This window comes from Sceloporus occidentalis, unplaced genomic scaffold (assembly GCF_023333645.1).
Source record: "Sceloporus occidentalis isolate IW3139 unplaced genomic scaffold, rSceOcc1.0.p SCAF_2, whole genome shotgun sequence".
NCBI lineage: Eukaryota > Metazoa > Chordata > Lepidosauria > Squamata > Phrynosomatidae > Sceloporus > Sceloporus occidentalis.
The window spans coordinates 96,327,632-96,354,196 of record NW_028316982.1 but is presented as its reverse complement, the minus strand read 5'-3'; the positions used below and the strand labels follow the sequence as shown (position 1 = coordinate 96,354,196).

General features: G+C 43.7%; 1 protein-coding gene across 3 annotated transcripts in view; it reads left to right on the top strand.

Annotated features, from left to right (window-relative positions):
- Positions 1–26,565, top strand: part of LOC149318735 (protocadherin-15-like) — a 952,040-nt gene that overhangs the window by 344,309 nt on the left and 581,166 nt on the right. For all 3 annotated transcript variants that reach the window (XM_089510367.1, XM_089510370.1, XM_089510366.1), the window contains one exon: positions 8,961–9,025. The gene's annotated coding sequence lies outside the window, so the exon portion shown is untranslated. The remainder of the gene's footprint in view (positions 1–8,960; positions 9,026–26,565) is intronic.

Here is a 26,565-nt window from a genome sequence, read left to right as displayed (position 1 = left end):
GAACAACAGCAGGGACAGACCTCAGGGACAGAGCAGGGGACCCAGAGAGCTCCACCAAAGGGAATGGCCACTGCTAAGCCTCAGAGGAGGCGTGTGGTGGTCATTGGGGACTCTTTGCTGAGAGGCACTGAACCAGTGGTTTGTGGGCCTGACAAGATGTCTCGGGAGGTGTGCTGTCTCCCTGGGGCAAAGATCCATGATGTGACAGAGAGGCTGACAAGACTGGTCAAGCCTACTGACCATTACCCCTTTCTTTTGGTTCATGTGGGAACCAATGATACTGCAAGGCATTGCCTTCAGAATATCATGAGGGATTATGAGGCTTTGGGTAGGAAGTTGAAAGAGGTGGATGCACAGGTTGTCATCTCCTCTCTTCTCCCAGTCGAAGGGCATGGTCCAGGAAGGCAGAAGAAAATAGCGGATGTAAATAACTGGCTCCGTAGATGGTGCCACCAAGAACGATTTGGATTCTTGGACCATGGGCTGTGGTTCCATGAGGAGGGACTTCTGGCAAGGGATGGGTTGCATCTCACGCCAGTTGGCAAAAACATTTTTGCCGATAGCCTCAAGAATTTGATCAGGAGGGCTTTAAACTGAGTTATGTTGGGGAGGGAGACAGTATTCTGGAAGGCAAAAAGGCTGGAGAAGATAGTCAAACTGACAGAGAGGGAACAAGACAAACAGTGCAAGGACCCAACAGTGGGAGGCAAAAGAACTTGCACAGGCAACAAGTAAAGGGAACACATGGTCTTAGATGCCTCTACACTAATGCACAGAGCATGGGAAATAAACACGATGAACTTCAACTCCTAGTACAACAAAGCAAATATGATATAATAGGCATCACTGAAACCTGGTGGAATGAGTTTCTTGATTGGAATGTGGAAATAGGGGGGTATAACCTTTTCAAGAGAAACAGGCCAAACAGGAAAGGAGGAGGAATAGCCCTATATGTCAGGGACATTTACACCTGTGAAGAGATACAGGACATCAATCCTGAAAGCCAGGTGGAGAGCATCTGGATAAAAATTAAAGGGCAGGGAAACAACAAGGATTTTATGGTGGGAGTCTACTACAGACCCCCAAGTCAGACTGAGGAATTGGATGATGCCTTTCTAGAACAGATGACCACACAGTCAGAAAAGAGAGATGTAGTAGTGATGGGTGACTTCAACTACCCTGATATTTGTTGGAAGTCAAACTCAGCCAGATCCTCAAAGTCTAGTAAATTTCTCACTTGCCTTGGAGACAATTTCATGATCCAAAAGGTGGAAGAGGCAACAAGGGGATCAGCTATTTTAGATCTGATCCTAACCAACAAGGTTGACTTGGTTAATGAAGTGCAAGTGGTGGGATCCTTAGGTGGAAGTGACCATGTTCTCCTGGAGTTTGTTATACAATGGAGAGGAGAAGCCAGGCATAGTCAAACACGCATTCTAGACTTTAGGAGAGCGGATTTCAGTAAACTTAGAGAAATACTGGGGGCGATCCCATGGTCAGGAATACTAAAAGAGAAGGGAGTTCCAGTGAGAAAGAAAAACAGATGGTGTCGCAAGAACCCAGGATGGATGACAAAGGAACTTTCAGCTCAGCTAAATTTTAAAAGGAACATGTATAAGAAATGGAAAAATGGGAAATCACCAAAGAGGAATTCAAACAAATAGCTAGCATGTGTAGAGATAAGGTCAGAAAAGCTAAAGCGCAGAATGAACTCAGGCTTGCTAGAGAGGTTAAGAACAACAAAAAGGGCTTTTTTGGATATGTCCGCAGCAAAAGGAAGAAGAAGGAAACGGTAGGGCCACTGCGTGGAGAAGATGGCAAAATGCTAACAGAAGACAGAGAAAAGGCAGAATTACTCAACACATTCTTTGCCTCAGTCTTCTCAGAAAAGGCAAAGGGTGCTCAACCTGAGGATAATGGAGCAGAGGACAGAATAGGGGAATTTCAGCACAGAATAAGTAAAGAGATAGTAGAAGAATACCTTGTTAATCTAAATGAATTTAAGTCTCCAGGACCAGATGAACTACATCCAAGGGTATTAAAAGAACTGGCAAATGTAATATCGGAGCCATTGGCAATAATCTTTGAAAACTCCTGGAGAACAAGAGAAGTCCCAGCAGACTGGAGGAGGGCAAACGTTGTCCCCATCTTCAAAAAGGGGAAGAAAGAGGATCCAAACAATTATCGTCCAGTTAGTCTGACATCAGTTCTAGGAAAGATTCTGGAGCAGATCATTAAACAGAGAGTCTGTGAACATCTAGAAGGCAATGCCATAATCACAAAAAGTCAACATGGGTTTCAGAGAAACAAGTCATGCCAGACAAACCTAATCTCTTTCTTTGATAAAATTACCAGCTTGGTAGATGAAGGGAATGCTGTGGATATAGTATATCTTGATTTCAGTAAGGCCTTTGACAAGGTTTCCCATGACATTCTTGCAAACAAGCTTGTAAAGTGTGGGATAGACAAGGCAACTGTTACGTGGATTTGTAATTGGTTGACCGGCCGAACCCAAAGGGTGGTCAACAATGGCACCTTTTTATCCTGGAGAGAAGTAACCAGTGGTGTTCCACAGGGCTCTGTCCTGGGCCCAGTACTGTTCAACATCTTTATCAATGACTTGGAGGAAAAAATTGGGGGAATACTTATCAAATTTGCAGATGACACCAAATTAGGAGGAATAGCTAATACTCCAGAGGACAGGATCAAAATTCAAAATGACCTGAATAGACTAGAAAGCTGGGCCACAGCTAACAGAATGAACTTCAACAGGGAGAAATGTAAGGTACTGCACTTAGGGCGAAAAAAAATGAAATGCACAGATATAGGATGGGGGACACCTGGCTTAAGGAGACAACATGTGAAAGGGATCTAGGAGTCCAAGTAGACCACAAGTTGAACATGAGTCAACAGTGCGATGCGGCAGCTAACAAGGCCAATGCGATTTTAGGCTGCATCAATAGAAGTATAGTGTCTAGATCAAGGGAAGTATTAGTGCCACTATATTCTGTTCTGGTCAGGCCCTACCTGGAATATTGTGTCCAGTTCTGGGCGCCACAATTCAAAAAGGACATTGAGAAACTGGAGCGTGTCCAAAGGAGGGCGACTAAAATGGTGAAAGGTCTGGAAACCATGCCCTATGAGGAACACCTTAGGGAGCTGGGTATGTTTAGCCTGGAGAAAAGAAGGTTAAGAGGTGATATGATAGCCCTATTTAAATATTTGAAGGGATGTCATATTGAGGAGGGAGCAAGCTTGTTTTCTGCTGCTCCAGAAACTAGGACCCGGAGCAATGGATGCAAGCTGCAGGAAAAGAGATTCCACCTCAACATTAGGAGGAACTTCTTGACAGTAAGGGCTGTTCGACAGTGGAACACACTTCCTCGGAGTGTAGTGGAGTCTCCCTCCTTGGAGGTCTTCAAACGGAGGCTGGATGGCCATCGGGGATGCTTTGATCTGGATTTTCTGCATGGCAGGGGGTTGGACTGGATGGCCCTTGCGGTCTCTTCCAACTCTATGATTCTATGATTCTATGTCAGAATAAATGTGTGTGTGTGTGTGTGGGGGGGTTTGCTCAGGTTTTTAGCCTTGGAATATGGCTTCAATCTAGTTTCTTCCCACTTTGGAGGAGTGCGTCATCTAAATGGCCCACCTTCAAAGGGCTTTGAAACCACTTTATTTGGCTCATGTGTTTCAACCCTTAGAAACCACTATAATGACGTCCAATCTTTTTATTATTATTATTATTATTATTATTATTATTATTATTATTTAATACAAAGATGTGATGTGTAGCAAGTTCTGGATATTTTTGTTGCTTGACTTTTGCTAGCTAATGTCTTAAAGCTAACATAGGCGCGTTACAGACCGCCTGAAAGTGGCGGTCTGCCGGCGCTGCCGGTTGCCACGTCCGGGAACCGCAGTGGCCAAACCGTGCAGTTCCCGGACGTGGCAAAAAGAAGCCCAAAAATGGCACTTCTTTTTGCGGCCTGGAAGTGGCACTGCAAGACGCTAGTCGTGCACTTGCGGCGTCACTTCCAGGGCGTGACATGCAGATGCTATGCGTCCGCTACGTCAAGATGGCAGTGCCCGTGTGGAAGGGTGCCACCATTTTGTATGCGCTCCATGCATACTAGGGTTAGGGGCATCAGGAAGTGACACCCCTTCCTAACCATTGCTGACTTCTCTTTGGTCTTACTTTTAGCAAAGTATTCTAATGATTTGGTTTTGAACCTGATTACTCAGAAGCATTTAACACTTATTTCAGTGGACTCACTTCCAAGTAAATATGATTAAATTCATGCATATTCTTGCGAGAAGAGCAGCTGACATTCAGGATGAAGTTTCATCAGTGTATTTTATTTTAGATTTTTAATCTTTTATTTTATTTTAGATTTTTAAAAAGTAGTGTATGAAGAATGGTTTAATGGTCAGCAATGTAGGATGCAAAGTTCCCTCATAAATGACCATCTGTACCCTCATTATGTGACTTTTAAATCTGATTTCTTTGTGTCTCAGGTGTTCTTTAAGTAATGAGAGTGCAGAAGGAATGTGGCTACAATGGATATAAGACTACTGAGAAGAATGTGGATGTAAATTGTTAAAAAGGAAAAACATTACTCCTACCCTGTTGCTTTTTTGAAATTCTGGAGATACTTTCAGGCATACTTTTTTTGGTCATGTTTCTGAAAGTTATTTTGTGGATATTTGGACCATTTTCTAAGTAATCTCTGCAATCCGCTGTCCACTTCTGCCTACACACATCATTGTCCACCATACCTGAAACCAAACTACCTTTTGTCTCTCTTTCCTCTGGCCATAAACAGTTGTGTAGCTTGTCTGGCTATTCTGTAAAGCCTGAAGAACATGGGCAAAATGCTGTGGCTCCAGACTGCATTGGAGGATTGCAGTCTACATGACATACACCCTGAACATGGCCTGAAGCCTCGCCGAGGCCGTGTCATGTGCAAAGAACTGGGCCAAGAAAGAGCGGATAAAATTAATAAGGTTAGAGTTAGGTCTCCTGGTGTACCTTGTTTACATTCTTCCTGGATGCCTTTGCAGGGAAAATAGACAAGCTGTTTGTGTCCTGCACGATTATTTGTTTTTAAAAGAGAGGAAAAAATGGGAAGATGAGAAAAGCAACATGGTCTGTGTAGTGAGAAGACCTTAGCAGGATGATGGTTGTGGGTAAAAAGTCAAAGCTGAAAAGAACAAACAGAAGACATTGGCGGGATACAGACGGGCAAAAAGGGGTGTGTTCATGACGTCATGAAGGTAAAGCCTTCAGACGGCCCTTACCTGAATGCCGCCATGAACACGCCGCCCGCACGCCCCAAGCGGGAAGAAGTGGCATTAAAAAGGTGCTGCTTTTCCCCGCTTCTTTTCTATATACTGCATCTCCGTCTGTAAGCTGCTGCACCGGTACGCCAGAATTGTTACGCCGCTAATTTAAGTTGCCCAATTGATTGTGCTATTAGTTTGTCTTTTTCTCCTTATGCAAATGTAGTTCTTGCATAGCTAGATAGCAATATGAAAACAATGTGTGTACAAGAACTTTGTTAGATAGGTGAAAAGAACATTTAAAAGGTCAGAATGTACTTATATGCTAACATGCTGTATAAAGTTGGATCAGGAAATTGTGTAAAGTGATGGGCTGGGGTGATTAACCAATTACAGAATAGACTGTATAGGCCGAATGTTGAGGCCACCCCTGTGTATTGATGCATAAAAGATATTGTCCCAGGGCAATTGTGGCCCAGGCTTTGGAAAAGATTCCCCTGGGACACAGCTGGCTGGAAAATAAAGTCTGTGCTTTCCATCTTATTTGCATCTCAGTGTCTGAGGTCCTCCAAGATCTGCTACACGTGCAGGTGTGGCATATTCAGTGTATGGGTAAGGGACTGAGGGCTTTTGTACAAAGAAGAAGCCTAGGACATTCCTTGCCATACCATGGGGAGTGGTAGTGACAGTGAAGTGCCCATTGGTTTTCTTAATGTCAAATGCAATGAATTGCAAATATATAATGATAACTGTATTAGCAAATGTCTGGAATAGGGCTTGGGAGGAAAGGGGAAAAGCTTGTTATTGGAGACAGTATCTTTCTTCTGGCCCAATGTTTCCTAAAGGAGGAATGTCTCTCATGTGTGTTCTAAAATAGTATTGCATTGTGATTTCATAGCAATGTATCTGGCACCTTATAAAGTTCAGTAAAGAAAAGACAGTTCATCATGCACTCTTTCTCCTCCAAGAAGCTTACTTTCTAAATTATAATGATAGGAGAGAAAGTCAACCAAAAGTCACAAGGAACATTTAAGTTTAAGCACAATTCTATATTTTTAGGTTTATTGGAGGGGGGATTGTAGGGGGTGTATTTCAAATTTCCAAATAGGAAAATTAGCAAAAGATAATGTGTCATTTTTATTAAACCCACATGCACACTCTCTCACACACACACACCTCTTTTAATATTGGTTTGTATTAATAAGAGAACTGCAGAACTTACAATATCAGCATGAGACCAAATATGAAGGGGAGAAATCAAATAAGAAATAATAAGTTCAGATTGCTGTCGAGAAGCATGTTATCAACAAGGCTTTTCATATAAACTATAATTTAATCTTTTCTTTGCATTTTCACTCAGAATGACGTCTTTTGTAAAGTTATTTTGCCTTCTTCTGTTCTATTTTGTCTTTCAAATAATAATTTTAGAAACCTTTGTTGTATTAGTGATTTGCCTCATTGTATGTGAAATTCCACCCACAGGAGTAAACTTTAAGCTACAGATTTTCAAAAAAGATAATCAGTTTTCTACGGTTTACACAGTTTAAAAGTAGAACAGGTACTTTCCTTGTGGCCATATCATGATTTCTGTGAAATGCAGCTGAGTAAAATGCATGCTTACTGGAGAAATTGATAATGTTCTTCCATAAATATTAATAGATTTGAGAAGATCCATTAATTCTTGGTGTATTCCTCTACCTCTTGATCCATAGCAACTTCTTTCCCCCTCCAAGGGGTTGTTCCCACTTAAGATTTGAAACGATTTAAAATACAACGTTTTTAATAAAATCGATTCAAAATAACACTGTTCTTATCCCGCTATCCGAATCGCTTTGTTCATCGTTCCCATCTGGTTATTTAAATCGAAGTTTTTACCTGCAAGCGTTCCTACTTGGCATGAAATCGGTGTTTAAATAAAGCGATTCTTCTCCTCCATACCTTATTTGGAGCTGTCAATCAATAGTACGTCAGAATGACGTAACGTTAATCCGGAATATTTGGAAGTGATTTATCTTTTGGCATCGTTTCCATTTCATGTCTCCCAAAAGACAGCCAGGGAGAATCCCTTCAGAGAGCACAGAGATCAATGGGGGAGACTTCTGGCAAAGCGAATTTAAGAAACCCAAGTTCTTTCCAGAGGAACTATGGGATAGGTTTTCCATGACAGCATCCCCTCTTCATGTCTCCCAAAAGACAGCCAGGGAGAATCCCTTCAGAGAGCACAGAGATCAATGGGAGAGGCTTCTGGCAAAGCGAAGCTCTTTCCAGAGGAACTATGGGAGAATCCCTTCAGAGAGCCCAGAGATCAATGAAGGAGGCTGCTGGAAAAGCAGGGAGGGAGCACTCTTCCCAAAGATTCTCTTTCCAGGGTTGGAGGAGAAGGCAGATTCCATTTGAGAAAGGGAGAGAGAAAGGCTCTATCCCCCCCCCCCCCCATTGATTAGAGCCCTTCCCTGCCTGGGCGAGATCAGATGTCTCCTCGCGAGGAGCCATCCCTTCCCTGCCTCTCCTCCGTTAGAAATGGGCTCTCCCCACACAGAGGGGAGGTTGCAATCCACCGGGGGAAGCCTTGTACTCCTTTGGCAGATGCAGGCACTTGAGCAGCTAGGACTTCAGGCGCTTAAAGCGCTGAAGAGATTAAGCGCCTGTAAACCATTAAAATAAAAAATAAAAATAATCCTTATCTCTTATTGAAAGACCACAGCGGACAAAGGGGTGAGGGAAGCAAAAATGGCGACAGCCAGACGGATGGGGACAGAAAGGGCAACTCCCCCAAGGACAGCCCCATCGCACTCGGCTCCTCCCATCCATCTAACCCGATTCAAAGGCTGTCGTTCCTATTTAAATGCTCCGGTTCCTAAATCGAATCAATGGAAAAACGTAGGTCGGACCCTAGTGTTTTTTTAACACGCGTTAAATGAGGAAAACTCGATTCAAAATTTTATTCCGCTCTACAATTCGATTTGTAGTGGGGACGATTGCGGGTTGCTCTAGAACCGTTCTAGGTTTAAATCGGATCCTAATAGGAACGCCACTCCTTGGATTCGATTCAGAACGCGGGGTTTCACCTAGTGAGAACAACCCCCAATTGTATCAAATACAAGTGCTTCTGGAGGTTGTTTATACAAGACCCTCCAGAAGAGTTGGTGACCTTCCCTTAGCATTGGATTTGGCCTTGAAAGCATCTTTTACACTCACTTTAGGAATTAATGAAGCCTGGTAACTCTGACATGCATGGATCATCAAGAGTTAACCAAAAGGAGCTTTGGGAAGCTTGCCCTTATCTACTCATAAGTGATTCTTCTTAAGTCAAAGTGGCATGCTCCTAAGTAAATATCCATAACATCACAAACTTACATTGTTGGTGAGCAATGAATCAAGTATTGAATGGGAGAGTATGTGCATGAAGATTTTATAACTTGCTCGTAATGAACATAAATGTTAGATTTAGCAAAACTGTGCAACACTATCCTGGAAACTTTTTTTCTGTTGCGTTTATGTGGGATGTCTTGAAAATTGGGCCCTAAAAGCTTGAGTACATTACAACTGGATACAGCTTGAAGCTATCTCAGATGCCTTATTTGAATTCATATTCACATTCATGTGCACACAAATCAGTAACAATAATGACAATTTTGTTCAGCACTTCCTTAATTTTCTCTAATAATTTCTTACAGAATGATTCTCATGACAATGAAACTACAGACTCTTACAGGGAATGAAGTGACCCTAAAGAGTTCAGGTATGTTTCTTTTTCTTGACAAATGCACATAACCCAAAAATTACACCATATCTTAAGATCCATGAAAGTTTTTCTCTACAAAATATTCAAAAATGTTATGGAAGAAACTGTGGGTTTCTATACTCACACAAGCATAACAATGTCTGCAAATATGTGTTAGTAACATTCAAATGTTAGAGTTTTATGGGTGGATTTTGATGGTGATGATAATATGTGAAATGACCCTATGTGACAATATGCAATTATGTTTTAACCCTCCTGACAGTCGCATTTTTACTATACTTGTTGTAGCCTTGGGAATCCTGATGTTAGCATTTCAACAGGCATATCAATATTGTGTTTTGCTCTGTGTCATGTCTCCCTTGCAATTATACTCAACAATTCAATCCAAGCGTGCATTTTAAAAATGGGTACTCAAGATGCTTTCTTTTTTGTTGGCATAAATTATCTTTGCAATGACCAAGAATAGATTAAACTTGTTTTCATTACTTGTCTGGTAAAATAAATAAATCAGGCAGTCCAAGGCCCCTTTTTAAAAAGCAAGCAGAAACATTGGATACAAGCAGGTTCCTTTGTTTGTAATAGCTGGATCTTTACCTCTGGTCATCTCAAGACTTGAGATCATTTGATGGATACATGATTGCCCAACTGTATCTTATAATATGTGATGGAGCAGGGCAGGGGAGAAGAGGAAAGAGATTTTCAAGTGTTTATCGATGTCATTGTTACCTAAATATACCGTGAGTTTTTATGACTATTGTGAATATAGCAGTATGATCATTTTGAGTACAGTCTGTATCTATGGATTCTATACCCAAGGCTTGAAAATAATTCAAATATGGCAATTGAAACTTGAGCATCCAAAGATTTTGGTATTCGCAGAGGATCGTGGAACCAAATCCCACAAAGGGCCCACTGTAGAATATGTAGAATATACATGACTCTCTTCACAGTTTTATTTTTGAGTGGATGTTGTTATAGTGGGACAGGTAGAAAAATATTTTAATTCTGGTGCATGTCCTGTAGCCAATATAGGTTCTCAACTGAAATTAAAGTGTAATGTGTATATTTGCTTATTTTAAAAAGGCAAAGTTGTATGAAATGAGGATACCTATGTGGAGGCAAAGATTCCAGTTAATTTCCGTTTGGCCTTTGAGTCCTTCCCTTCTTCCTCACCCGACAGTAGCAGCCAATATATGTGAAAGAGTTTCTCATTCTAAATTAAATTTTAAATTGAATTGCCTCAGATGCTGCTGCCGAATAACCACAGGAGACCATGTTGGAGGAAAGGCCACAACTTTATTAAGCAAACCATTGGTAGGGTTGGCACAAAGCATGAGGTCAGGATCTGCGAAATCAAACAACCCCACGTTTGTCTGATTAACCACAACCTGGCACCCACCAGGCATTGGGATGACCTAGGGGCTAATGAACACCGTATGACCGCATCTCTGCCATGCGTTCACATATTTGCTAAGCCCCTAGTCACCGGGAGGCGCTCTCGCGTTATGGCCCCCGCAATGGCCATACGCCTGCCCTATTCGCCCCCGGGTCCCGACTGACTCCCAAACCAGAGCTCCGTAGCCCTGGTACCACACCGTGCAGATCCTGGCCTATGCTGCCGCCCCAAAGTTGTGACAAAAAACCCAAACCCAAGCGGTGGGTGGGTGGGAGAAGGCTCAGCTCCTCCTCCCTTCCTGCTTGGCTCCTAACCATCCGGAGCCAAGCACCGACTGAGGGCCGGGGCTGGCAGCACGGCCTATATAGGCCTAAGCCCCGCCCTCAGTACCACCTGACCAGGAGACTCCTCCTCCAGGGCAGCTGAACCAATCATCTGCCCTGGAGGACCGGAACTCCCGATCACCGAGCCCAGCTCCCAGAGCGTCGCGGGGCGGAAGGGGCTCCCTTTCACCCCGCGCACCAATAGGGAGCTGGGGCAAGCCCCAGAGCACTCTGGGGCTTGTAGTCGTTCGCTGCGTCTAGCGGCAAAGCGGTCAGCCCGCCGAGTCGGGCAACCGCTTTTTGCCTCAGATGCTGCTGCCGAATAACCACAGGAGACCATGTTGGAGGAAAGGCCACAACTTTATTAAGCAAACCATTGGTAGGGTTGGCACAAAGCATGAGGTCAGGATCTGCGAAATCAAACAACCCCACGTTTGTCTGATTAACCACAACCTGGCACCCACCAGGCATTGGGATGACCTAGGGGCTAATGAACACCGTATGACCGCATCTCTGCCATGCGTTCACATATTTGCTAAGCCCCTAGTCACCGGGAGGCGCTCTCGCGTTATGGCCCCCGCAATGGCCATACGCCTGCCCTATTCGCCCCCGGGTCCCGACTGACTCCCAAACCAGAGCTCCGTAGCCCTGGTACCACACCGTGCAGATCCTGGCCTATGCTGCCGCCACAAAGGCCGTTCGAAGAACGCCTACCGCCAACCCTGCCAAGAGCGATATAAAAGTTCACCGCAGGGCCAAGTGCGGACGAACAAAACCAGCGAAGGCCTTGATCTCCAAATTCCAATAGTCCTGATATCCTGTACAGGCACACGAGCCTGAGAGACAGCAGTGGCCACACCATTGCAGTAAGAATGACCTCCAAAATTGTCAGCTGGGAGACCCAATCGTAATGCAGTCATTCTTAGCACAGCAACACATGGTACCTGTACAAAGGTAAACCAACCCAATGTACAAACAAAATTGACAACCATAGGCCAAGATTCCCAAAGATTGAATGGCCTAGATCACCCATGCAAATGAGCCACGATGGTGACGCAACACCACTGTTTGCCCAACTCCCAATTGATCGCACTTGGACCAGCAAATAAAAGGACATACCATGCTTCAAAAGGCAATGACAGAAGCACAAGTGTCCTCCCAGCAAATCGCTCTTGGACCCAGCTACCAATTCCCCCAACCTGAATGACAATGGGACCACCGCAACTGAGTACAAATTAGTTGCTGAATTACATACACATGCAATTGTATACAATAACTCGATAATATAAGATAACAAAATGGTTGCAAGGCCACAGTACCAAATTCAAACATTATACAATGGCTTATGTATAAATCTTGTGTTAGGCAGAAGCAATTGGAAGCTAAAACTCCCTCCATTAGATTGGAACGTAATGACCTGTGAAGGAAATATTGTAATTAAGCAACACAACACAAAATTTAAATCAACCCTTAACTCTATCAGATTTTAAGGCTTGTTTGTTCAGAACAGCCACCACTGTCTGATTATCACACAAAAACAAACTTTTTAGTTAGCGAATTTCGGAACACCAAATTCCTTGTTACGCCAAAGGGGAAGCGGCTCCCAAATTGTCATATCCCTCAGGATATTTGTAGCATGCAATCTTAAGGCCATATCAAAGCACACCAATGGCCTTGAAAATATACACAACCCAATGCTCCCAGCTGCATCAGAGTGGACCTGCAACTTATCACCCAAGCATCAGGACCTTTGCCAAATGGCATTCCCATCAAAACCTTTTAGGAATTGAACCAAATCAGCAGGTCATCATACATATAGCTCTGGAATTCCTTGTTAAGCCAAAGGGGAAGCGGCTCCCAAATTGTCATATCCCTCAGGATATTTGTAGCATGCAATCTTAAGGCCATATCAGAGCACACCAATGGCCTTGAAAATACACACAACCCAATGCTCCCAGCTGCATCAGAGTGGACCTGCAACTTATCACCCAAGCATCAGGACCTTTGCCAAATGGCATTCCCATCAAAACCTTTTAGGAATTGAACCAAATCAGCAGGCCATCATACATATAGCTCTGGAATTCCTTGTTACGCCAAAGGGGAAGCGGCTCCCAAATTGTCATATCCCTCAGGATATTTGTAGCATGCAATCTTAAGGCCATATCAGAGCACACCAATGGTCTTGAAAATACACACAACCCAATGCTCCCAGCTGGATCAGAGTGGACCTGCAACTTATCACCCAAGCATCAGGACCTTTGCCAAATGGCATTCCCATCAAAACCTTTTAGGAATTGAACCAAATCAGCAGGCCATCATACATATAGCTCTGGACATATTATATACTGATGTAAAAAACTTAGGGCCCGCCAGAGCTCAGGCTAGCCTGGCTCAAGAGGCTATACTAGGAGCCACCACCTTGTAAGTAAAGTAAAGGTGACCCAACAAAACTGAATATATTTTAGCGTGAGCTGGGGACACCCACAGCATATCCCAGCAAATAACACAGCTTAGCAAACTATCATGAAGCTGTGAGGAGAGGCCAGTAACAAAATCCAAAGAAAGCCCAAGAAGGGCATGGGGGAAACAGGACCCTCGGCCAGAAAGTAGCCAACTGAACCCGAGATCCAGAAGCCAATAATGTAAAGGTATTAAACAACTCACATTCCAAAAGGTACTAAAAGTCTCAAATGCTGAATGGCCTTGTCGAAATACCAGTTACCATCGAACTGGATACCCAAAAGATGAAAATCATCAGGATGGACAGGGAGTAACCTGAAGGCAGACTGGATGTCACACTAGCCAAGAGTGCACCCTTCCACAGGCCTGAACAAGTCGGACAGCAGCATGGTCAAAGGAGGCATACCGGACTTGAACACAGCTCATCTGGTATGGCATCATTAACCTATGAACCAGGGGGGTGAGAAAGGTGATGGATAATCCTAAATTCACCAGGTGCTTTCTTGGGAACTACTCTCAGCGGAGAAATATGTAACTTGGTCAAAGGTGACACCGAAAAAAGGACCTGCAACACGCCCAGCCTGCATTTCTTTGTTGATCTTGGCTCTAAGGACCTCAGGCATGGACCTAGCAGACTGCAGGTTCTTGGGAAAATGGTGAGCGAGGGTGCAGAAACTGGTATCCTGAAACCAAAAGAAAACCCTCAGCTAACTAAGAAGCAGCCTCCCTGTTAGGGTATGCTGCAAGCAAAGGGATAAGGGCCTTTGTTTTAACAGAAGAAAAAGCCAACAAGAAAACCTGGGCAGGAGAAAAAGCAACTGAGCTACTTATGGCCCCCTGCACTCCCGGTTTTGTGTCCCCCAGGACCCTCTTTTTTGCTGGCAGTTGCCATAGCAGGGTGCCCTCCCCGAAAGGGCTGGGAAACCTGAGCAGAACGTGTGCAGGAAGACCTGGGATGAGCCCCTTTACAATTATAACAATGATCATATCTACACAGTGTACGAGTACAACGTCCTGCATTAAAGTCCCAAGGAAACAACGGCCTTAAAGACCGTAAAACCATCCATCCAGTTGGCAAAGGTGTGCTTAGCAGGATCCACCTTTGGCTCATGCTTTGGCTTCTTCATGGATGTAACAGCTACCACTTCTTTTCCTTTAGGCTGAAGAAGGGAAAAAACATCCACATAGCATCCCCTCAAAATGCTCTTGCGCACTCTCTTCGACAAGTGCGCACCAGAGGGACGCTCACCCGGAGAATAGATGGGGAACTCAGCAGCCAATGGATCAACCCACACACCCTGAAGTCCGGGGCGCCAAGCCCTCCTCTTAACGGCCCAGCAAGGCAAACCAGGAACCAAAGCATGCTCGACCCAAAAACCATCCCTCCCCAACGGCACCGCAGGATGTTCGCCACCTTCAGCGGCAGGCTGGACGGCCCCATCCAAACGAGCTCTGTGACGTCTCCTTTTGGCCTTGTGCTTTCTTTTCTTTTCCTTTCACCGATCATCCGATGAAGAAGGTCCCAGCATGTCGTCCTCTTCCGATGACGTGGAAGACGACCTAGAACTGGATGAGCTGGAAGAGCTGGATGCGTGCCGTCTAGAAGGTTGAGATGCAGGAACAGATGAGCTGGACACCTGACGTCTGGAAGGCTGAGATGCAGGAACAAGTGGTGTTGACACACTAGCAGATAGCCCCGATGTAGTGGCCTGCTGAATAAGCTCCGCAATAGACTTTGACAGGGTGGCCAAAGCCTCTGGGAACAGTCCTGCAGCCGCACTAGGCTGTGACGAAGATGTATCAGTAGAAGGCATACCCACAGAGAGATGTCCCACATTCGAATCTCTGCTGGAGCCCGATGACCTATCTGGCCGAAATGGCACCTCACTGGGGCTTTCTGTTGAAGTAAAATGCTCCGAATCTTAGACCTCTTGGGAGTCTTAGGAGGCATGTTAGAAACTATTCAAGCTCTCTCAGAGGAGAGCAATCAAGTCCAAAAACACTTGTATTTAGGCCCAAGTGAGGCCTGCTGTGGCTCTCTCTGAAGAGAGCAATCAGGCCAAAACAGTTGAATATAGGCCCAAGTGAGGCCTACTGTGGCTCTCTCTGAAGAGAGCAATCAGGCCAAAACAGATGTATATAGGCCCAAGTGAGGCCTACTGTGGCTCTCTCTGAAGAGAGCAATCAGGCCAAAACAGTTGAATATAGGCCCAAGTGAGGCCTACTGTGGCTCTCTCTGAAGAGAGCAATCAGGCCAAAACAGTTGTATATAGGCCCAAGTGAGGCCTACTGTGGCTCTCTCTGAAGAGAGCAATCAGGCCAAAACAGTTGTATATAGGCCCAAGTGAAGCCTGCTGTGGCTCTCTCTGAAGAGAGCAATCAGGCCAAAACAGTTGTATATAGGCCCAAGTGAGGCCTACTGTGGCTCTCTCTGAAGAGAGCAATCAGGCCAAAACAGTTGTATATAGGCCCAAGTGAGGCCTACTGTGGCTCTCTCTGAAGAGAGCAATCAGGCCAAAACAGTTGTATATAGGCCCAAGTGAGGCCTGCTGTGGCTCTCTCTGAAGAGAGCAATCAGGCCAAAACAGTTGTATATAGGCCCAAGTGAAGCCTGCTGTGGCTCTCTCTGAAGAGAGCAATCAGGCCAAAACAGTTGTATATAGGCCCAAGTGAGGCCTACTGTGGCTCTCTCTGAAGAGAGCAATCAGGCCAAAACAGTTGTATATAGGCCCAAGTGAGGCCTACTGTGGCTCTCTCTGAAGAGAGCAATCAGGCCAAAACAGTTGTATATAGGCCCAAGTGAGGCCTACTGTGGCTCTCTCTGAAGAGAGCAATCAGGCCAAAACAGTTGAATATAGGCCCAAGTGAGGCCTGCTGAGGCTCTCTCTGAAGAAAGCAATCAGGCCAAAACAGTTGTATATAGGCCCAAGTGAGGCCTACTGTGGCTTCCTCAGGGAGAGCAATCTGGCCAAAACAGATGTATATAGGCCCAATTGAGGCTTGCCGTGGCTCTCTCAGAAGAGAGCAATCAGGCCAAAAACAGTTAAATATAGTCCCAATTGAGGCCTGCTGTGGGAGAAGGCTCAGCTCCTCCTCCCTTCCTGCTTGGCTCCTAACCATCCGGAGCCAAGCACCGACTTCCCTTCTTCCTCACCCGACAGTAGCAGCCAATATATGTGAAAGAGTTTCTCATTCTAAATTAAATTTTAAATTGAACTGTAACAAGTTAGCTAATTATTATGACTGCTGACAGATATGAACTGCGTTCCAAAAAGCTTAACATGCTACTGAAATATAAAGTCAACCAAGAAACACTTTTTTGCTGTGACATATTATTAACAAACGCCTGTCCCAGGGATTTAAAATTTAGACAATAGGGGAGACCATGTGGTGAAGGAAGGCATAGCCAAGGATAGTCTGATGAATGAGCCAGTAGAGTTACATAGACTTAAGCTTTATTTCAGTTGAATTAAGGATTAAAGGATTATTTGGTGAATTGCTTAAAAAGGGGGAATCACAAAAGAAATGCAAGGAAGATTTTGGGTCTGATATCATACACTTATATTAATACTGCATTATGATTTGTATGCTATGACTGCAGCCAGTTCCTGGCATTCTATTTTCTTTTATTCACTGCCCTCTAGAGGTACTGATAATATAACCAGGAGTATCAACAACAATTTCATGGCCATTTCTGCTTCATCTTCTGCTCAACCATATCCCCCTTCTCTTCCTCTTCTTCTTCATGTTCAAAGTGTAATCAAACCAACTGTTGTTTTTTATTATTATTATATTCTTGAATTCATAATTCTGGATTAAAATAGTTGATCACCTGTGTCCAAAATATGCTTGCCCTGGAGTGCTTTCTCTCAATGTACACATTACACATTAGACAAGAGTGGGGTGAATGGTGTTAGAGTTAGCAGCAGCACTTATCAGCTCTGTTTCCTAAACCCTTTCAAAAATTGAAGTCCAGTTATTATGTCTATGAGTTGCTGGGACTGAATTCAGTTGCTGAGTGAAGAGGTCAAACCTCCAGTATTAGACTTCTAGGAAGAACTTGGTAGGAAGCAACCATGTAATTTCACTCCCGTCACCCCTATCCTTTTCTTTAATTTCTCTTTGTGCTTCATTCTTCTGCCTCTGCCAGATAATTCTATACTCCCATTCTCCATGTTTCTCTGCTGCTCTTTTCTCTGACCCCAGACATGGAAACCAGCAGTATCAAAAGGGTGAATGGGATGCAGGGAGCAAGGACTAAGGCCAGTTACACACCGGCACTTTAGTGCGTGATGAGCACGCACTAGGGTTACAAAAGGGCGGTGCTTCTGCACCGCCCTAACCCTAGTGCATGCTCATCATGCACTAAACGGCGGCGGCCCTTCCATACGGCCGCCGCCGTGAGGACGTCACAGCCGCGCCGCCTCTAGACAGGGCGGCATGGATGTGACGTCCTCAATCCGCGGCAGGGCGCCTAGGGCGCCCTTTCCGCGGACCAGGAAGGAGCTCTGTTTCGGAGCTCCTCCCTGGTCCGCGGTGCCGCTTTGCTTCGCTGGGCGCAGCCTTCAGACGGCTGCGCCCAGCGAAGCAAGGGAGAAAGGGGCCAAGCGGCCCCTTTCTCCCCCTCCCCGCTGCCGCGGGGTGTCCTTGGGGCTTGAAGCCCCAAGGACACCCCTTTTCAGGCTGCGGGGAAGCGGCGTTTTGCTGCTTCCCCGCAGCCTGAAAAGCGGCGGATCGGGGCCTCAGCGGCTGCCGGTGTAGCCGCTGAAGCCCCGATACTCCGGGGAAAGGGGCGGGTCCAGACCGCCCCAAATGGGCGGTCTATAACCCGCCCCCATCTCTAAATGCTGGGGCTAATTTTCAGCACTTGCTGGAAGCTTCTGTAAGCAGAGCCATTTAGCTTTCCTTATCTGATGCAAACAGTTAAAGATCTCTGGTATGGCTTTTCCCCAGGAAAACAGTGATTTTGAAACTGCAAGTGAGTCTAGCTGGTAATGTGCAGCATTAAATGTGTATCATCCTTGAGTTCAGATAGCAAGTCTATTTAAAAATAAATAAATAAGCCTCCCCTTGGCAGTCAGTATACATCATATTTTTCAATGAAAACTAAACAGTGCAAACAATGTAGCTTCAACAATATATTCCTCTGTAGCAGTCCATTAATATTTCATATCAGTGTGTTTTATCTGCAAAATATACCTTGAATTTCTCCTCTGTAGATTTCAGCTTCACATTTCATTTTGACCACAACTGCTAACTCAAGGCAGTTAAGACTAGCATGAGCCTCTTTTCCTTAGCAGGATAGTTTGGGCTTCACAGGACAGGGTTTTTTCTTTCTTTGTTCAGAGGTGAGAGCAATGCTGAATTTAATTTATAGCACACGGATAATTTTACTGATGTCAAGTCTGAACTAATATTAAGCAGCCAGAAGAGAGGATTTTTAACAGCTGGATTCACAGCCACGTAAGTCAAGCCTTTCCATTTGTTTCCTGCAAGCAAAATCCAGACTTTGCCTTTGTGCATGATCCTTATGTATATTCTTCTAACTGATTTTGCATCTCACTGTCATAAAGAATAAAAACTAAGAAAATCACCCAGTGACACTCCTTGCCACAGGGGTGGTATTCATTCCAAAATAAGATTACCAAGTGGGCAGATAACACATTTTCATCCAGTTTTTGAACATACTTCGTGGCCACAGCTACCACTAGAGAGTGTGTCTACGCAGTAGGGCTGTTTAACATGGATTAACGTGGATTCCACATTTTCAGGCTGAGTCTATGACATTTTTCTGTTTGAGGCAATGAACAAATGACACCCTTCTCCAACCCAGCTACAGAAACCAGCTAAGCTGACAGTTGAACTGGAGATGAAATTTAAGGGAACAAACTGTTTGAGAGCAGGCAAGAGAGATCTTCCAAGAGAAGGAAATTGTTGGCACTCTTCTATGTCCTGTTTGATGCACAGTAACAAAAACAAAATCCTTAGACCCAGCAGAGACACCAACTTACAGCACTGTCTGAGGTAAAAACTCTCAGAAATAGCTAGCAGTAGCAGAGTACAGAAGCACCAGCTCAGTTTAAGTATTGGCAATGCACTGACCACATCTCAATAAACTCACAGACAAGTGATGATATCTTCCAAGTCCTTGGAAGTTCTTTATCAGTAGTTGCAGTATATACAAACATGTAGAAACACTCCTCAAGACCAACTTACTTTGTCTGTTATCAAACAGTCCAACCATCAATAACCCACTCTCTCCAAACCAATAAGAACAGTCCACCAACATTAACCCACAGGTGCTTTAACTCTCAGTGCACTTATATACAGAGTTGGCTAAGAGTCATCACCTTTTGCCACTTAGCATGATGCAATCTCTATTGCAAGCCTTTGCATCAGGTCATGTGCTGTGACTAAGCAATCTCAGCCATACACAATCTTTTACAACTGTTTAAAAGAACAGTTGCAACAGAAATATGTAGATGGTTGCCTTGAAGCATGTATCACCTGAGATTCTTGCTTCATTCTACCTAGTGTTTGGTTTGGCTTTGCAGATTTGGGGTGCTCCAATGAAGAAAAAAATTTCCTTATCAATTTCCACATAGTGCATAATGCAACTGCTATTTCTCATGGATGCATTTTAGACCCCTGTGGGTAAGTGTGACTCACGTTTCAAATAGCTAGAATATGGCCACATAGCCCGAAAAACCCACAAAAAACTATAGATGCCGACCATGAAAGCCTTCGACTTCACAAGCAGTTGTCCATTCTTTTGCATTTCCTCCATGAACAAAGAGACAGAGGGACTGTAGACATAGCCCAAAAGGAGCAGCTCTGTGCCACTCCTGGATGTGCGGGGCTGGGGGTGCAGCAACTGGACACCACGCCCTCAACCCGCCGGGAAAAGAAGGCCCGAAAAGGAGCTTCTTTTGCCAGTGCTACAGGAGTGCTACAAGGGACACATCATGCCCTCATGACACTCCCCATGCACAGTACCGTTTGTGCACCATGGCGGCATGCCAAGATGGCACCCACAGTGCACAGTAGGGCTCTGGAGCGTGCGGACGTTCTGCTCTACCAAGCCCTACTTTTGTCCCCAAGCTGGTGCAAAGCGTTGGTCTGTACCAGGCCAGAGTTGACATACACTGGTACAAAAAGCATGCCTACAATTTTTCCCTGAACAGTAGCATGACTTTTTGCAGTATGCTCTTTCTGTTAGTTGTTTTACCTATGATTTCTGTGTTGACACTGCAGTGGATATTTTAATTTTGTTTTGGCATATTATAGCCAAATTCCTCCTTTGATGATTCTTTTTGAAATTCTAAGAAATTCTGTTTGAAGTTTTCTTCAGTATTGGCTTCTTTCATAACCAAAACCTGGAGATAAAATCTTAGGTTTTTTTATTTGTTTGTTTTGTTCTTAAATATACCCAGTGCATTTGAAGACTACTTCCTTTGGCTTACTTACCCATTTATTACCCCTCATTAATCAACCTGTTGCTCTGATTGTTTAGTGTGTGCTGGTGTGCACTTTCCGATATCAGCTTTAGATACCACATAGTCAAACTGTATCCTCTATCTGTATAATCGTTTGAGATCTGGCTACGGACAAGGTATAGGGAGGTTGGATCTAGAGAAGTAAAGTAAAGCAATAATGTGGACAAAGAACAGCTGCACAAGGTAAAAATCATCCACACATGGGTTAGGGAGATTGAAGCTTTGAGCAAAATCATCCACATAGCTTCTACAGAGCTCAGGTCTCTGGGCCTTTCCTAAACACCTATTGCTACTCACAAGGCCTTTTTACTGCTCTGGGTTGCAAGATACCTTGCGTTTGCCACATTATTATTATTATTATTATTATTATTAGCCACCTCTCCCCAAGGCTCAAGGTGGGGTACAACAGAGATTAAAACACACAAAACCATTTAAACGCATTAAGCTAAAACACGTAAACATAGGGCACATCAAAATTATCCAGCATAAAATTAAAATGTCCCAATTTAACATTTATAGTTTAAAATCAGATGGGTAGGCCTGCTGGAAGAGAGAGGTCTAACACGTTTTAAAATTCAGACAGCATGTTTAGATGTCAGATCTTTCCAGCAGGTCATTCCACAGTCCAATGAAAATGTTGTCTGGGTGACAGTTGCCAGTCTAGTTCTGGCCAGTTGAAGTAAATGTCCCCCAGAGGACCTGAGTGTATGGTGCTGATTTTACAGGAAGAGGCGATCCCATAGGTAACTTGGACCCAAACCTTGTAGGGCTTGAAAAGTAATAACCCACACTTTGAACTTTGCCCAGAAACTCACTGGAAGCTAGTGGAATGTTTTTAATATTGGTGTGATATGCTCACTCCTAGATGTACCAGAGATTAATCTGTCTGCCAAATGTTGAAGTAACTGAAGTTTCCAAACTTGGTACAAAGGTAGCACAATATAGAAGGCATTGCAGAAGTCCAGCCTTGACTTTACCAGCATATGCTAGCTGTAGGTTTTCCAATTCTACAAAAGGGCACAGCTGGCACATCAGCCAAAACTGATAACCAGGATTTGTTGGTGGCAAACAGATTAAATCTACATAACATTCTTTAGCCTCCACATTCAATAATATAAGAGCATAAGAACCATTTTGGATCAGATGAAACACTTATCTTGTCTGGCATTCTGTTCACATGTTGTCCAGTGAGTTGCTTATGGGAAGCCTGCTTGCACCCTTCATGTGACACTCCCTAGATGACAGGGTTTTCTTTACATGTTTCTTCAGAAGGGGTTTGCCATTGGCATCCTCTGAGGCTGAGAGACTGTGTCATTCAGTTGGTTTTCATGGCTGAGCAGAAATTCAAACCCTGCTCTCCAAATTGATAGTCCAATGCTGAAACTATTGCACCACACTGTGGAGAAATACACCTTTTATTTGTTCTACATTACCCACCATTTAACTTAACTGAATGACCACCAGTTCTAGTATTGTGAGAGAGGGAAGCATTTACTTTCTTCATTCTGCATAGTTCTACATATTACTATCCTGTAAACTGAGCCCTGCCAGACAGTGTAACCTTTCTTCACAGGGGAGTTACTTCAGCCCCTTTTTCATTTTGAAATGAATCTTTTTTTTGGTACCTTTTCTACCTCTAGAATATCCTTTTCAATCTACAGTGACCTTGGTCCCATTCACATGTCACAATAATAGCATTATTTTTCCACTTTAACAGGTATTGTTCCATCTTGTATTATTCTGGCCTTGGCATTTTAGGGAGGGGCATTTGGAATTCTCAGCCAGAGCACTCCCTTAGTGCTTCATTGAATTTATAAACCATAGGATTGCATACAGTGGAACCGTGGCATCATTGAGTAAATTTGCTAATGAAAAGCCATGCTAAGTATCTGTTACCTTATTAACACTGTAGTGAAGAACAGCAAATCAAAATGAAGGAGAATGCACCGTGATCAATTTATATGGCATGGATTTGAGAGGCATTGTGCCAGTATACATTTTGATGTATGCTAATATACATTTTAATAATCAGAGATCAGAGATTAGAATTCTGCAAAATGATATCCATTTCATCTCGGCTTTTCTACCTGTAAATCAGAACATAGCATGTAATTGGAAAGGTGTCCCCAGACACCTTTAAAGAAAAAACAAAAACTAAAAACATTTCCTGTAGTGACCTTGGGGGGCATTTTGAAAGGCCATACACTTTGAAGTCTATATAATCTTATTTTCTTTTTGCTAGTTTTTTTCTTCTTCATTGTGCTATTCATGAGAAAGAGGGGTGTGCAGGGAGAGAGAGACTTCACATAATGCTTCACCTATAATCATAATCTATGCAGGCAATATGTTACATATCATCTGCTTTCATTATGGAGTTCTGCATGCTTTCCTGGAATATGTCAAAGAATGTTTGGGTCAAGAGTTATCATTTAAAAACTGCTGAATTCATCAAAGATTTTGTGGATGTTTTTACTATTTCAGCTAGATTGCTTAATATCTTCAAATAGCTACGTGAGTTTTGCAATATTGTTATGAAATATTTACCATTCTTAAAAGACTGGAACGTAGCTCTGGCACAGCTTCTGGCCTCTTAAGATGCTTGTGTCATTTAAACAACATATCTCCAAAGTGATTCAAAGCAGCTTTATTTTGGCCTGTCTGGAACAGGGCGTGTGTTGTGCATACACCACAGTCCCACACCACTGGGAAGCCAGTATATTGTGCCAGTCTGTACTGGCCGTTAGGTTTTTTCAGAACTAGTGTCTCTACTAATGTAAACTTTGGCCCAAAACAGATGCCGCTGATATTAGGGTTCTGGAATGCACGGCATCCGCACGCGCCGGAACCCTAATAGGTATGGACGGCGCCATCTTTACGTGGTGCTGTCCATACGTGGTGTGTGTGCATGACACAAGCGTGGCACTGCATCCACACCACCAGGTGTTGTGCTTGTGTCTTTGATGCATCACAGTCCAATGGCGCACTGATGACATTGTCCCCGTGTGCCAAAAAGAATCTGGTTTTCCAGGTTCTTTTTGGTCCGGAGGGACGCTGCGCAGTTTGGCTGCTGTGGCGTCCCTCCGGAGGGAAACAGGCCACTGCCTGCCTGGACTTTCCCACGGGTATGTACCGGTCCTTTGTTTATTATAATAGTCACTGGTTATATGGCAGTCAGATACAACCTGGTCAATAATATCTTTACTAAAGTTAACATCTGATAGGCATTCCTCTACCAACACATGTTTCTACTATGGAAAAAAGAGAGGGGGCAGAATTTTTGTATTTCAGTTTGATTTTACAAACCAGCAGTCTTATATTGCAGGCTTCAAAATTAGATCAAGCTTCATACCATGTCTTCCGTGTCTTAGAGGTTGTCAGGCCTCAAATCCTCTAACCTCCCAACATTCCCCATTATTATTTGCCAACCATAGGCCAAAAGCCAAGCTAAAAAAAAAAATCCAAAGTTAATTTAATCATTGATCTGAATTCAGTTACAAATGAGCAAATGCAACACTGTTCTGAATATTTCTTCTATTAGCTATCAAGACAGAGTGATTTGATTGTATTTATTAAAATATTTGTTTCACCCATGATCCATCCATGAATTTGTCTTTCCCTTTTTAAAAAACAACATCTAAGCTATTGGCCATTACCTCATCTGCTACTCCTGAATTCCATAAGGAAGACTCTAAAAGATGATGTTTGTTTGTTTCAGACTTACAGTAACCCTAACGGTTTTTTTCTGGGGCTCAGAGTGTGTGACAGTCAATGAAACCTTATCTCCTGGGTCGTTATAATCCAACACTCAAACCACTACACCAGATAAGAAGCACCTGAAGATATATTTTCCCCAAAACAGTGACTTTGCATTTTGTTGTGGAGTCAAATCTACTGAGATAAAAGAGCAGTAATACAACTGAGTAAGAAGAATCTATTCCAATAGCCAGTAAGGTAATTTTGTAAACAATTACCAAGGCCATTACAGTTGGCCCTTCTTATACACAGATTTTTTATACATGAATTCAAGCATCCACAGTTTGAAAATGTTCAAAAAATATATAAATTGCAAATATCAAACCTTGTTTTTCCATTTTTTAAAAAGGGACACAATTTTGCTATGTCATTATATTTGATGGGACTTGAACATCCACGGATTTTGTTATCCACAGGAGATCTTGGAAGCAAACCTCAGCATATAACAAGGGTCCACTGTATAATGAATAGCGTTAGTTATTGCCTAACTCATAGCTGAAAATAAATTGTGCTTCCTATTTATCATTTATTCCTATTTGCTACCATTATATTAAGTATATATGGTTAACAACAGCAATACCTGTCCAAGAAAGACATGGAATGGTTCCTGGGTGAAGAGACTTATTACACCATGCAATGTTTATAGGAAATTGCAAAAATTCATTTCCTTCAAGCTTCGAAATATATTTGGAGTGAGAGAGACTGTCGGTTCATTTTAATAAGTCCAGTTTGTTTGGAAATGTGTGAGAGAGTAGTGGATCTCTCAAGCAATGTAATTAGTGTGTGAGACAGTTCACCCACCCACCTATCTCACACACAGTATCTAGCAGAGAAAGGAATTAAACCTAGTCCTCTTTATAATGTACAGTTGATCCTCGATATTCCAGGATTCAATCATACATGACTTGAAAATATTTTTAAAAACAATACATTCCAAAAAATATAACTTTGATTTGGCCATTTTATATGGCGGGATACAGACCGCCCCTTTGAGGAGGCCTGCACCCACCCCTTTCCCTGATGGATTGGGGCCTCAGCAGCCACAGCGACAGCCCCAGAGGCCCTTATCCGCTGCTTTTCCAGGCCTCAGGGAAGCGGCAAAACGCCGCTTCCCGCAGCCTGGAAAGGGGTGTCCTTGGGGCTTCATGTTCCAAGGACACCCCGACAGCGGCGGGGAAAGGGAGAAAGGGGCCACTCGCCCCTTTCTCTCTGTATTGCTGGTGCAGCCGTTTAAAGGCCGTGCCAGTGATATGCGTGGTGGAAGGAGCTCCGAAACGGAGCTCCTTTCGGTGCTGCTGAAAGGGCACCACAAGCGCCCTTCAGCGGTGCCAAGACGTAATGGCCGCGCCACGCCGTTTGGATGCGATGCGGCCATTATGTCAAAACGGTGGCACCTGTGTGTAGAGGGTGCTGCCATTTTGACGCCTCTGTCACATGCTGGGGTGAGGCTGGTATGGACGCTGCGTCCTGAGCCAACCCCTAGCATGTGACGGGGCGACGCAAAGGCCCGTTTAAATTGGGCCATATAAGAGACACTGTTTTCCATACTGAGACTAGAGCACCCACAGGTTTTGGTGTCTATGGGAGGTCCTGGAGTCAAACACCAGGGGATACCAAGGGCCCACTCTATATAAAGTTAGGTTTACTTGCAAATATGTTTGCATAATCAACATCTTCCTGAACAAAGATAAGAAAAGAACGGTGCCCTGCAATATCAGGAAAGTTTGAACATATCAAATAAAGAGGCTCTTCTCAAGGAAAAGAGACAGGGAGAAATGAGGGCTGATGAGAGCACAGAGAACAGAGGAAAGCTGTGTGATGCCAGAAGAGAGTTGGGGTGGAGAATATATAAAGCATATAGGAAGTCACCATAAACCCACAGTGCCTAAACTCCTACACAGCTATGCATTCTAGCTACCAGTATGTGTGGGCAAGCAATTGTTGCTTATTCCAACATATTAATGTAAAGATATAGCTGTTTTACTGCACAGCTCTTGCTCTCTTTATTTTCAATTTACATGTAATTGATTTTAGAACATATTTAGTATATATTTAGTATTTGTCAACAAAATGTGATTAGTCTAACAATCCCTATTTACTTCTTTAGTT